Source organism: Rousettus aegyptiacus, unplaced genomic scaffold, assembly GCF_014176215.1.
Source record: "Rousettus aegyptiacus isolate mRouAeg1 unplaced genomic scaffold, mRouAeg1.p scaffold_m13_p_2, whole genome shotgun sequence".
NCBI classification, from domain to species: domain Eukaryota; kingdom Metazoa; phylum Chordata; class Mammalia; order Chiroptera; family Pteropodidae; genus Rousettus; species Rousettus aegyptiacus.
This window is the reverse complement of record NW_023416295.1, coordinates 40,692,829-40,705,348: the sequence shown is the minus strand read 5'-3', so window position 1 is coordinate 40,705,348 and position 12,520 is coordinate 40,692,829. Positions and strand designations below refer to the sequence as shown.

At 34.7% G+C, this 12,520-nt stretch overlaps 1 long non-coding RNA gene across 9 annotated transcripts in view; it reads left to right on the top strand.

Moving 5' to 3' along the window:
• Positions 1–12,520, top strand: part of LOC107520629 — a 232,097-nt gene that overhangs the window by 37,310 nt on the left and 182,267 nt on the right. Inside the window, exon 3 of one of the 9 annotated variants that reach the window (XR_001599373.2) lies at positions 4,858–4,881. The exons of the other annotated variants lie outside the window; for them this stretch is intronic. This is a non-coding gene — a long non-coding RNA (uncharacterized LOC107520629). The remainder of the gene's footprint in view (positions 1–4,857; positions 4,882–12,520) is intronic. 9 annotated transcript variants of the gene reach the window in all.

Here is a 12,520-nt window from a genome sequence, read left to right as displayed (position 1 = left end):
CTCAGTATCCATCTATTTGGATAGGATGAAGAGGGTCAACAGGGATGACGTTTTATGCACTGGATTGTGGGGCCATAGAGGAAAGTGATGAAATGATGTAGACATTCTGGGGTGTATTTAAAGTGCTCTGTTGTTAAGAGTCAGCCTCTTCAGCTTTGAATGGAGAGCCATTTTGGTACCTGGAAGATTTTGTAGCTTCGCGAGCAGTTGGAAACGGGAATTTTGGTCTACAGAAGTCTCTTAGTGATGTGGTGGCACACTGCAAATGAATTAGAACTATTCTTACTTTTCCTTGTATTGTTAATTAGGTCATATTATTGTCTATAGTCCATGTCCATTTCATAGAGAAATGTGAAGTCAGTCTCTTGATGGAATGTTATGCAATTTCATTTTTGTCACAACCATGCTTTTATCAGTGTTTTGGAAAATAAATGCATTTTATTATTTATTTATTCATCATATATTGTCAGCCGAGTCCTAGAGCACAAATGAGGGACAATGAAAGTTGAAGACAGAGTGATAGAGTAAATTATGATGTACCCTTAGGTAACACGACAATGAAACTGGATTTTATTTGTAAGGCAACAGGGAACAATTGAAGGATCAACAGAAGTATCAAGAGCAAAGGTGAAACAGTAGAGGTCTTTTAGCTTTATACAGCTCTTTGGTTATACCCGAATACTGTTTTAAATTGTAATATCCTATGGCAAGAGTGAAGCTATAGGTTGGAATACAAGCTGTTTTGCACCTACGGCATCATAACCTAGCACCTTATATATCTGTATTGGGGCACAGCACCCTGTAGACATTAGTGTTTGTAATTCTTAATCTAGAAGTAAGTCTTCAAACACCATAGAGAAGCTCTACATCTTTACATTACATAAATATCCCCAGGCCAGACCACACTATAAGTTCAAATAATGTCTCATTAACATTAATGCTAAATAATTATGTTTCTCCTACATATAGGACCATTTATTTTTACACAACTCTAGTGACGTCTTCCATATGCAAGAGCAAATAAAAAATCGACTCATGTTTCCCCCCATGCTACCAGCAAGTGGCTTGAGGGAGCTAGCACATCACAACTACTGCACTAGACGCCTTGTAGGGAAAGCAGCTTCTCTGCCACTCCACGGGACTCACGGGGGGCTGCCCTTGCGTGGCCACTGCATTGCAGGCCCCACCAAATGTTGCCCCCTCTTTCAGTCCAGAGGAGAAAATGTTCCTTTTTCCATGTTAGTTTCAAACTTTCATTTAGGTTCCAGAGACCAAAATCTCAGAGTTTTACTTGGAAATAGCAGCTTTAGCTCTGAATCTAATTTTTCTTCTTTGTGTGTGACAAAACCCATCTTAGAACTATTTTGCAGAATAACATGAGGGCATCCCATTATATATTTTTTCTCTTATTTTTTCTAGGTTCTTCCAATTCCCAACTCCCACATACCTCATGTTTCCTCCTTTCAGTAAAAATGCACAAAAATTCTAATGCGTCTCAACATATGAAATGGGCACTCAATTTGAAGACAAACTTTAGTCCCTCAAACAGATAAGGGTACCTACTTTTGGACTAGCAGGACACAGTATTAGATCAATATTACCAAGTATAGGAAACAAACTACATTTATTTTCCTGTTTTTCTAGTTTGAACGTATAGCCATAATACCATTAGTAGAAATATACCCACAAGCATAATCTTTGTGAAAACTTTTTTAAAAGCTAGATTGTCATCCACTTGAAGGAATGGTTCTTAGTTTATTTTGTAATTCAACAAATACTTGGTGGATTCTTATTTAATGTCATGAATGTGTCAGGCTCAGTGGTGACAACAGTGATTGTGGTGGTAGTTTAAAATAGATAATATATTCTGAGAAGAATATAATAATTTGGGAGAGATGGAAAGCTTAGTGATAAATGGAAAGCTTAAAAATATAACATAATAGATGTAGAAATATTATCATTACATTGTAGAGGAAAACACAACAAAATCTTGAAAAAGGTGTTGATCAAAGTCTGGTTTAGCTCCAATTTATTTAGGAGGATGAAGAGCTCCTAGATAAAATGTTAACACATAATACAGAAGCAAAATAGCTTGAGGAGGTGTAGGACAGCAAATATTGGAGTTAAAATCTTGGCAAGTGAATAGACTTGTTACAGAGACAAAGGTGAAGAAGAAACTGCTTCTGGAGTTAGGGCTTGTCATGTGAAATGTGAACTCCGACCTTCTAATGAAGCAGAAACCTTCCCACATTATAAGGAAAAATATTGATATTTAGCATCAGCCTTACAGAAAAAATCATAGTGGTGTCGGGAGACCACTTGCTGTGGCATAGTTTCTGTGGAAAATCACAAGGTGTATCAAGATTCTTAGAACCCACTAATTTCTACACCATTCTACTAACACACCAAAAAGAAAATGATACCATTGAGAAAAATATCCAGAACGTATTTCTTATAAATTTTAATTCTAATGTAGAAACTGAACTATTTGAGTTTATAGCTAGAATTTAAGAAACAAACAAACAAAAAACAAACAAACAAAATTTCCTGCATTTGAAAGTTAAGAGTTTGGAATAGAAAGAAGAAAAGGGAAATGAAACATTAACACAAATAATGTTGAAGAACGTTTTTTTCTATACCACCGCATATGATGAAAAACACATTGGCCTGTTAAGAGGAGGAAACTTCTTATTATAGTATGTGGGTCTGTCAAGATAATCTCAGATTGAAAAGAGAATTTAAACTAGATTTGGAGAGGGTTTTGGCATGAGAAAAGTAAAAGGAGGAAAGGTGCCAAATATTTCTTGTGAGGAAACAATTAGAATCTATTATTAGAGTTTCAGATATCTGTATTCTAATTCTCAAAATATAATCATTTACCAAAGGAAGAAAAAGATTTCAGAAGAATGCTACCACTGGCTGTCTGCAAGAATTGTCCCTGCTTGCAAATACTGCTGCTACTTACCATAGCTTTGTGTCCCTTTGTTTATGGATACTAAAATGGGCCAGGTATGATTTGGCCTCTCTATGTCCTTTTTGGAAGGTCTAATTTAGATTTCTGCCCATGTCCCCTGGAATCATGGTGAAGTTAGTTTCGTTTCTTAGCCCTATGTCTACCTTATCACAGCATCTTACCTATTTCCAGGTAACTTAGGTCCTGGCAAGCCTGATGGTGAATCACTCGTAGGTTTATAATTCAAACATATCAGATAGCTATGAATTTTAATAAAAATTTTAGGAGAGTCCTTAACTACTAAGATCATACTTGTGATTTTATGTTCTGTCTTAAAAACATAAATATAATTAATTTTTAAAACTGAGACTACCAGTTGTCTCTATCTTTAGAAACAGTCCCTAATAGGCTGTCTGTGTTAAAATATAAGGACCAGTCTAGAGAAGATGTTTCTTGGCACTCTGTAGCTAGTGAAGACAGAAGTTCTTTGATCTGTGAAGGAAAGAGTACAGGAGCTAGTGGTGATGGTGCAGGAAAAGGAGGAGGAGGTGAGAAAAAAGAAGAGAGCTGTCTCACTTTCTGTACCTCCCGCCCCTCCACCCCAAGCTGACCACATGTCCAGTGTCTGGGTCTGTCCTTTCAACTACTACAAAGTCGAAGTCACCTCTGGTTTGCCGCTTCATCACATTTGCACCTCATCTAATTGCAGTTTTCCAAAGGAACTGTTAGGGTTTGTTGTTGTTGTTGTTGTTGTTGTTTTTGGGATTGGTTGTGCTTTTCTAATAAAAGTGATAAGTTTAGGAAGATTTGAATATTTTGTGGATTCATAAAGTCATTCGTGACTTATGTATTCTAACCCAGATACAAGAGACCATATAGATATCCATCATTGCTAAAGTCAAAATGTATCTTAAAACAGTTAATTAAAAAATTATTTTATTAAACACTTTAAATAATTTTAAAAGCCATAGTTTACTCTGCTAAAAGCACAAAGTGGCCAGTATAATAGAATGGAAAGCACTTTAGCCTTCTCATATTTCTCCAATTAAAAGTATTTTAGAGATATTCAGAAAACAAAAGCCTTTAAAGATTAAATCCATATTTTATTTATAAGAAATTACTATGGAAGATGCTATGAAATTATATGTTTATTTATTTTTATAATGGCTTGGGTTAGAGTATGTTATTGGTAATATTTACATTTATTAAATCTAATATTTTGTTTGAATATTTTTCATCACTTTCTAACATTAAAATGAACTTTAAAGGAGATCAGCTAAAAGGGCTAGTCTTTAAATCCAAATTTATATACAAAAGATTGCTAAATCAAATGTATCCATGAGCATATATATTTTTCGAAAAAGGTGAGTGGAAACTGATTCTCTGATCCAAAGAGACTGTGTTATCAGAGCTGCGGCAAAATAACAGTCATATAGGATCTGCAAAGAGATGGAAAAATGTTTAAGACAGCTTTTTATTAAACTTTAACAGACATAGGAATCAGCTGGGAATCTCATTAGAATGTAAATTCTGCTTCAGTAGAGCTGAGTGGAGCCTTAGATTCTGTATTTCCAGCAAGTTTTCAGGGAATGCCTATGCTCCTGGTCCTTGTGCCACACTTTGTAATATGAAAGAGGAACTGGAGTAAGTTTCGTAATTCCACTTCATATTTCTTTACCTCCCTTCTCTCCAGCAGTTGGCCTACCTTTTAGGAAGGTCAGTGTGAATTGTGATACTAAAAGGATAAGCTGAAGAATAGTTTCTATAAAACTTTGGTGTGGATAAATTAACTAAAGAGAAGTTTCATGCTCTTTCTTATATTAGTTGCCAAGATTGCTTGTGAGCTGCAAGAGAAATAATAAGATTGCTGTTAACATACTACATGTTTTCTTTTTTTTTTTTAGCTTCATGTGTTTTTGCTGATAAAGGTAGGAAAATTAGAATTTTCCAAACTACATGTTTATTATCATTAATATGTCTCAGTAATTTGAAAACAAATTATTACTTGGACTGGAAAAAAATATATAGAATATAAATAAATGATTCAATACCATTGTAGTGATTCCTTTCCAGCTTATTAAATTGAATGTACACATTTCTTCTGCTTATCATTCCCTAGACGTGTATGAGTTTCTTGATGGTGAGGATTGTACCTCGTACCCTCCCCACCCTTCTCCCTTCCCAACATGGTTCAATGCAGTTCTGGGTGCACGGTAGCATTCTGGACACCTTGATCTTGTGCAACATTTGTTTCTGCTCTTAACTCTGCATTCCACTGCTTCATTTTGCAAACAAGATGCCTAAGTATAAGGCCTGTCCTTCATTGAAAGAAAGCCATAGATCAGGGTACACATGTGGTTCCGGTTTTCACTTTCTGAAGATCATTTGTTTTGATGTGACTCTTGTCCTGTTTACTTATGCTTAGAGTCTTGTCACATTTGAAAAGGAGCCTGACAAGAACTGTTGTAGAATTAATTCTCTGGGAACAAATTATGTCGCTTTTAGGTTTGTACACATTTGCTAAATAATTTGTTGAACTTGGAGATGAATTTATTACATTATTCTCCCTTTTGTGTACATTTGAAAATTTGCATAATCAAAATCTAAAATAGGGAATTAAAACAATGGAAAATACTGTTTACAAGGTCAAGCATGGATAAGAATAGAGAAACTAAAATGGGCACACAAACATGCCTGTATGTATTAATAAATTCAGGCACATACCTATAATTTAATAGAATTATAAGTTCAAAACCTTACAAAAGTATTTATTTGAATAATTATTTATTCCTAGAGACTAAAAAGGGTCAAGTTTTTAGGAGCTTTTAACTATCTGATCTATTCAAATGGTTAAAAATAGTCAAATGTGAGGAGATTTTTAAAAGGCTACAATGCCTAATGAATTTGCCTGCTAATTATCAGGATAGAAACCAAGGCTTCAAGTTTAGTCGTTATATGGGCCTATTAGTAAACTCGATTTTTCATATCAAATGTGGTCACCAAGAAAGGCTACATGAGTATCTGGATTGATTTGTGCAAATCTAATACTTGTTAGTGAAACAACTCAAAGTAAATCATGTCAGTCATTCATGCCCTTCTTTAGACAACAAACATTAACTAAGGGCATATTTTGTACAAGACACTATTCTAAGGAGTATAGCAGACATGATACTCTAGGTTCTTTCCTGAGCATCTTGTGGTTTCATTGAGAAGATTCTACCAGGAATTTATAAATGAAGGTCTAATGAGATTAGGAGGTGGCAAAAGTATTTTTGCCTGGGAAGGATGTCCCAGACAAATAAAGTATCTTCATATTAAAAAGACTTCTAGCTATGTCAGTTTGAAAACATCTTACTTTGGATAGACATTACTAAACATAACCAGGTCAAAACCATGATTTAATATTTAGTACCAGATGTAGGTTATAAGTTGTTGACTATACAAATAAAGTTCCATCGCTGTAAGTACAGTATGATTCAGATTTTATAATAATTCATGTCTATATTCTTGTGTATCTGTATACATACATCTATATAGATTTGGGAAATTTTGAGAAAATATACATCAAACTTCAAAAACAGTTAAGTCTAGAGGATGGAATTGGATGGGTGAAATGGGAAGAAAATTTTACCTCTTAGGTGAGCTTTGGGAGATTTTACCTTTATTTTTATTTTTAGTATTTTTCAAATTAAAATATTATGACTTCAGTTCTCATATGGAAAGGATATTTAAAAAGGATCTAATCTATGTCTCCATCTTTAAGAAAAATAATAAGATCATATTCGGGGCTTTTTCTTATCGTTGGTTTTAGATTTTCCTTTTATTTAAACAAAATACTGCAGTATGATAGCATATTGTTGCTTATATAACAATATTGTGTGAGACTGGAGAGATGATGGGTGATCTATTTTCCATATATTCCAAATTTTATATAGTGTGATTTTTTTAATGTTTTGATTACTAGTAATTGAAGAATAAAACAAAAGTTACTTAAAACATATTGACTTAATGATGTACAATTCGAGACTATTACAACAATAAGTTTACAATCAGGCGTATCTTCTTTCTATAGCATAAATCAATGAAACGTCATTTATAATTAAACCATACATGAGTAATTAACAAGTTAATGATTGTCAGCTTCAAAGAGACTCTTATTATTCTAAGTGTTACATTCACATTAAAATTCTAACACACAAAAGGAGGACATTTTACAAATATTTGCAAAAAATCTCCAGATGTTTTGGTTATTATTTCCTGTAGAAGTCAACGTTAAGATAGGGTTGTAACAGTGTTAGAGATTGACGTGCATTGAGAAGCATTCATCATACATTCTGCACTCCGAGCTAACTGAAAACTACACATTAATGAAAAGGTCAAAGTTCCTGGTTTTATACCCAGGAACAATACTTCCATACTAGAGAAATTATCTTTCAGCTTGTCACTTAGACTCTGTGTTTTCTCATTGTTTAAAAAGAAAGAAAGAAAGAAAGAGAGAGAGAGAGAGAGAGAGAGAGAGAGAGAAGAGAGAGAGAAAGAGAGAAGAAAAGAAAGAAAGAAAGAAAGAAAAGAAAAGAAAGAAGAAAGAAAGAAAGAAAGAAAGAAAGAAAGAAAAGAAAGAAAGAAAGAAAAGAAAGAAAGAAAGAAAGAAAAAGAAAGAAAGAAAGAAAGAAAGAAAGAAAGAAAAGAAAAGAAAGAAAGAAAGAAAGAAAGAAGAAAAGAAAAGGGGAAGGGATATAAGAAAAAAAAAAAAGATTCTCTCTCCCTTGGTGAAAACATACGCGCTATATTTTTGTCTGAGAAACCTCATGGCTTCTATTGGGTGGGTGGGTGGAGGTGTTTGGGGTTCTTAGAGTGAGGGAATAATTGAAAGAGAGAAAAGAAATAGTAATTGTTGGATGTCTTCTCTTCGTGGCAGCAGGACCAGGTTCCTGGGTATGTAACTAGTGCAGTTGCACCAGGCTTCGTGTTCAGTGGGTTCCTGCGCCTGATTTACGGTACTACGGTCACCTTTCTAAAATTCTTCGTAACTTTATCTTTGATTTTGTGAAATGTCAGTGAAGTCGGATATGACAACGGAAAAGAGCTGAGGCCTTCCTGCTGCCTCCACGCTGCCCTGAGGGGTTACTGGTGCCAGCTCCTTTGTCCCCGGGCTTCCTGGGCCCTGCTGGCCTCCCTGACCTTCTGGTGACAGCTGGGGCCCTCCTCCCTTACCAGGGGCCTGGGCGCAGACTGTCTAGGAGCTGGGCCAGGGTGCATTGCTCCCGGGGGGCGAGCTTTTTCTCCATCTAAGATCCAGCTATCTAGTGCATTCGCTCTGCCTTGTTTTGGGGTGTTGGCTTCTAGATAGGCAAGATGCCTAGCTCCATACCCCTGACCCTGTCCAGGGCTGGCCTGTGAGCTCCGCGTCTGGCAAGAGGACACACCTGGCAGCTGATCAACTGATGAGCTTTCCAAGCACAGGCACGCACACACTCTACGTGACAGGCGAGGCCTTGGTGCCACTGCGCAAGTATTCATGAGTGCAATATTCAATAGCAAATAAAAGCGCCCCGAGAAAGAGACTGCAGAAGAATGTTAAGGCTTTATATTTTAGTAATTGTAATGACCCTTCTTACCAGATTATTTTGAACCATGAAGCCTATATTTTCATTTTGCGCAGGGACCCTGCAAGTTATTTAGCCCTCTGTGTGTCAAGATGTACATTTGGTTGCTAGAAAATTTGGATGAGATAAAGTATAGTGAACAGCTAGCAAAGGGTCTGGTAATATGGTAAATTCTCACAAATAGAGGAATTAGGAAGTAAATTGTCGGCTCTCAAAACGTAAAAGAAGATTAGGAGAGAAATTCTAGAAGGGACAACAAATTCTACCAGAATCACAAGTGAAGAAGAATCCTTCCATTTTGCTTTCTCTTCTCTTTTCAGTATGGGTGGCTATTTCTAGGCATGATTTGTTCCTTTAACAGTAGATATTTTTCTTTAAGGATTCATTCACCAAGGTTTCTTTTTTTTTTTAACCAAAGTTTTAATAATATTAGTTAGCAAGTGGTATGCATGTAAGATGCCATTTCTAAGAGCAGCCTGAGAAAGAATGATTGGTTAAATTATTTCCAGTGCCCCATCCATCTAGTCAACTGAACAGCATTAAAATACAGGTTAAAAAAGGGATCAAATTTATGGTGACAGAGGGAGATTAGACTTTGGATGGTGAGCACACAATGCAATATACGGATGATGTACTATAGAATTATACACTTGAAACTTATATAATGTTATCAGCCAATGTCACCCCAATAAATTTAGTAAAAAAATACTAAGTTACAAAGCTAGCTCATGGAACATTAGAACTGGAAGGTGGCTGTGTGTGAGTGTGTGTGAATTTCAAAGTAGAGCATGGCAAGAACTGTATGAGCTTGTGAAAGGTTATAGTCTCAGCAGAAGGAGGGAAAAAAAATCAATAGAAAATGGCTTATCTATTTTTGTGTATTAAGAATATTAGTTTAACTAAGAGGAGTTTACACAGCTTGTTGAGAAGCATTTCCAGAAAATTAAGCCTCTGTTTTTTCTTATCTCATTTTTACCCTTGCTACTAATCCACAAGCAGTAAATACCAAAAATCTTTTAGAGTATTATGGCCAATAAAATAATTCATGAATGTAATATGTTTGGTCTGGGGAAATCTATTTATATCTATTACGTGGTACATGGAGTGCACTGTACTTTCTTCCAAGTAACTTTTGGAAGATATCTGGCTAAATAATTCAATATGACTAGCAGTTATTTTCTGGAGACTGGTATTGTTTTGACATGGAGAGCATTGAAAACATATGGTCTTTCAAGTCTCTTGCCTTGTGCTTTCCTTGAGAATGTTTATATTTGCTTGCGGTAAAATGCATTAAGTTTCATAATCCTGAACAACCTTCTGGTACACAGATTCACTTTTAAGCAGTACAACTGGAGAAACAGAAGTTTTTACAAAAAAGATGAGATTTTCTTATGTAGCTATGCATTTTATACAAAACAGGTGCCAATTTTGATCTTTTTTTCCCCTAATGTTCAAATTCCAAAGCAACTGCTAGGATAAATTGTCTTTATGTCACCTCTCCAATAGCTCATCTGCTTCCAGAATCCATGTAAGTTTGGCCAGAATTTGTCAGCCTGAAAGTGACAGCAAAGTCTATATGCTCATTTCACCTCACAAAGTGGTTTCTACAGTGTTCATTACACTTGTGATCATGACGCTAAAAGTTTCCCGTGCATGTGGTAAAATGAGACAGCTTGATTAAAAAATTTTCTTTGACACAGATGACTATGAAAAGTACATTTTCTTCATACATTATGCTAAATCTACTAGACATTATTGCTATTATGTCCAGAATTAATAATCTATCTTTCTCCTTAATGTTCGCTATATTTGAATCAAGGAAGTAGGAGATAACTTTGGCTGTGTTCAATAGCAGTGGAAAGCCAAAGCAAATTTTGAAGACATCAAAATGTACTTATTTTAAACAGGGAGATCATTTTCAGGTATATTGAAATCAAATCTCAATTAGAGACCCCATGGTAGTTGGTCAAGATTTATATTTTGATTTGTTAGATTCATAATAATTTAATAGAGTATAACTATCTTGTTAACCCAATTGCATACTTTTACTTTCCTGGACTTTGTTTCACGTGATGATGAGTTCAGCTTTAAATGGCTGTTAGTGCTAAATTAGAGTACCCTTGTCATGCTGGCGATGGACTTCTTACTCAACTAGAAATCTGAAATCCAGTTACAAGATTGGAGAACACCATACACTGTATTCAGTCCTGAAAGTCTTCAGCCTTTCTTTTCAAAGCCCATTATAGTATTTATATAATGAAATATTCATTACGTTTTAATTTCTTAATTTATTAGAATTATGTTTCTTTTAGAGAACTGCAGCATACCAAAGAAAGGTTTTAATAGAGTCCCTGTCCCATAATTTATGGCAACATCAATTAAAATATCAGTGTAATTATAATGTTTAAATGTTCATTTTATAATGAATGTGGTTTTCTAAAGCACACAATTTTCCAGTACTTTGGGCCAATTTTTGAAAAAAATTCATTTAATCTTTATTTGAGGTATTAGTTAAAAGCAAAACAGCTTGACTCCAAGCACTTTGGAACTCATTCAAGATTCAAATTGTTAAAAGTGATTCAATCTGTTCACTGTTTTTTTTTTTTTTTTTTTTTTTTTTTTTTTTTTTTTTTTTTTAGAGATTATCCACCTGTAGTAAATTGAAAAACCAGGAAAGACTATTGTTAGAACATATTTCAGTTGGACCATTACGTACTTTCTGGAGATTTCTTCTCTGAAAAAGATGGGCATGATATGCACTGCTTGTTCTGTTTGTTTTGAGAAGGTAATAATAGCAACAAAGACACAATCATCTTGAAAGATATACAAGTACTCCTACTCCCATATGGACGGCACATGAATTCTTAAGGTTAAAGCACTTTGAAAGGGATTTTGACTTTGTGGAAGTTACATGAGAAGAGAGATAGGAGAATCAGGCCAATACTTATTGGTATGATTGAACCATTCTTACATGGGTTCTAACTATAATAGAAGTAAGTCATCCAGATCCGATTGAAGTGAGATAATGAATATAATAAGCTACACAAGTAAGAGAAATGAGGGTGTTTCTAAATGGTTTAGTTTGATTACTGTTAAAATTAGAGGACTCTGATCTTAATAGGAGTATTTAGTAAATAGCATCAGAATTTTTCAGGTGCTTCTCTAAAATTTCTGATGATTATTGTTTAACCCAGGCAAAGAAGTTAAGAGTAAATTTGATTATTTAGTTTCATCGTAAATATTTTATTCAAGGAAGAAATATTAGAAATTGTGGAAAGTAACTGCCATAAAGTTCTCAGAAAGAATATACCTCTGACTGTAAATTCTTGATGTTCTATGTATATTTCTTATTATGATCGTAATTGCCTGAAATCTATTCGGCATGCTTCGTAATCTCCCCAAAGGGTCCTTGCCCATCTCATGTCAATAAAGTGGCTAGTGTTTTGAACATATTTTTGTTTTAGCAGTCAGATCTAGCCAGTAGAGCAGATTTCTGAGTCTAATATTGAATGATTTTAGCTTGGAGATTTGCAGATGTGGAACATTTTTGTAGTGAAAGCCACAAAGAATGGAGCTTTGCCCTATGAATGTATATTCTAAAATTAGTCAAAATTTAACTAATTTAGGTCATATAATCAAAATACATTTTCAATTCTTCAACTTAAAAATGATAAAAATTATTATAAAAGTATTGCTGAGGAATTTTTTTTTTGTAACTACAGACTGGTTTTCAGTATATCAGGATCATATGAAGAAAAACAGTTCTGATGATTTTATTTTGTATTTAGATCTGTTTCACCTGAATGTAAATATATGTGAGGAAGCTAGAGACTGGACCCCATAATCTGTGCTACCTACCCTTCCTCTAACAGATCTGGTCAAGAACTATAACTAAATCACACAAACAGATGATATCCTAATTTGAGGCACTCTTGAATTTTGTTTGGAGACCCTGTGTACC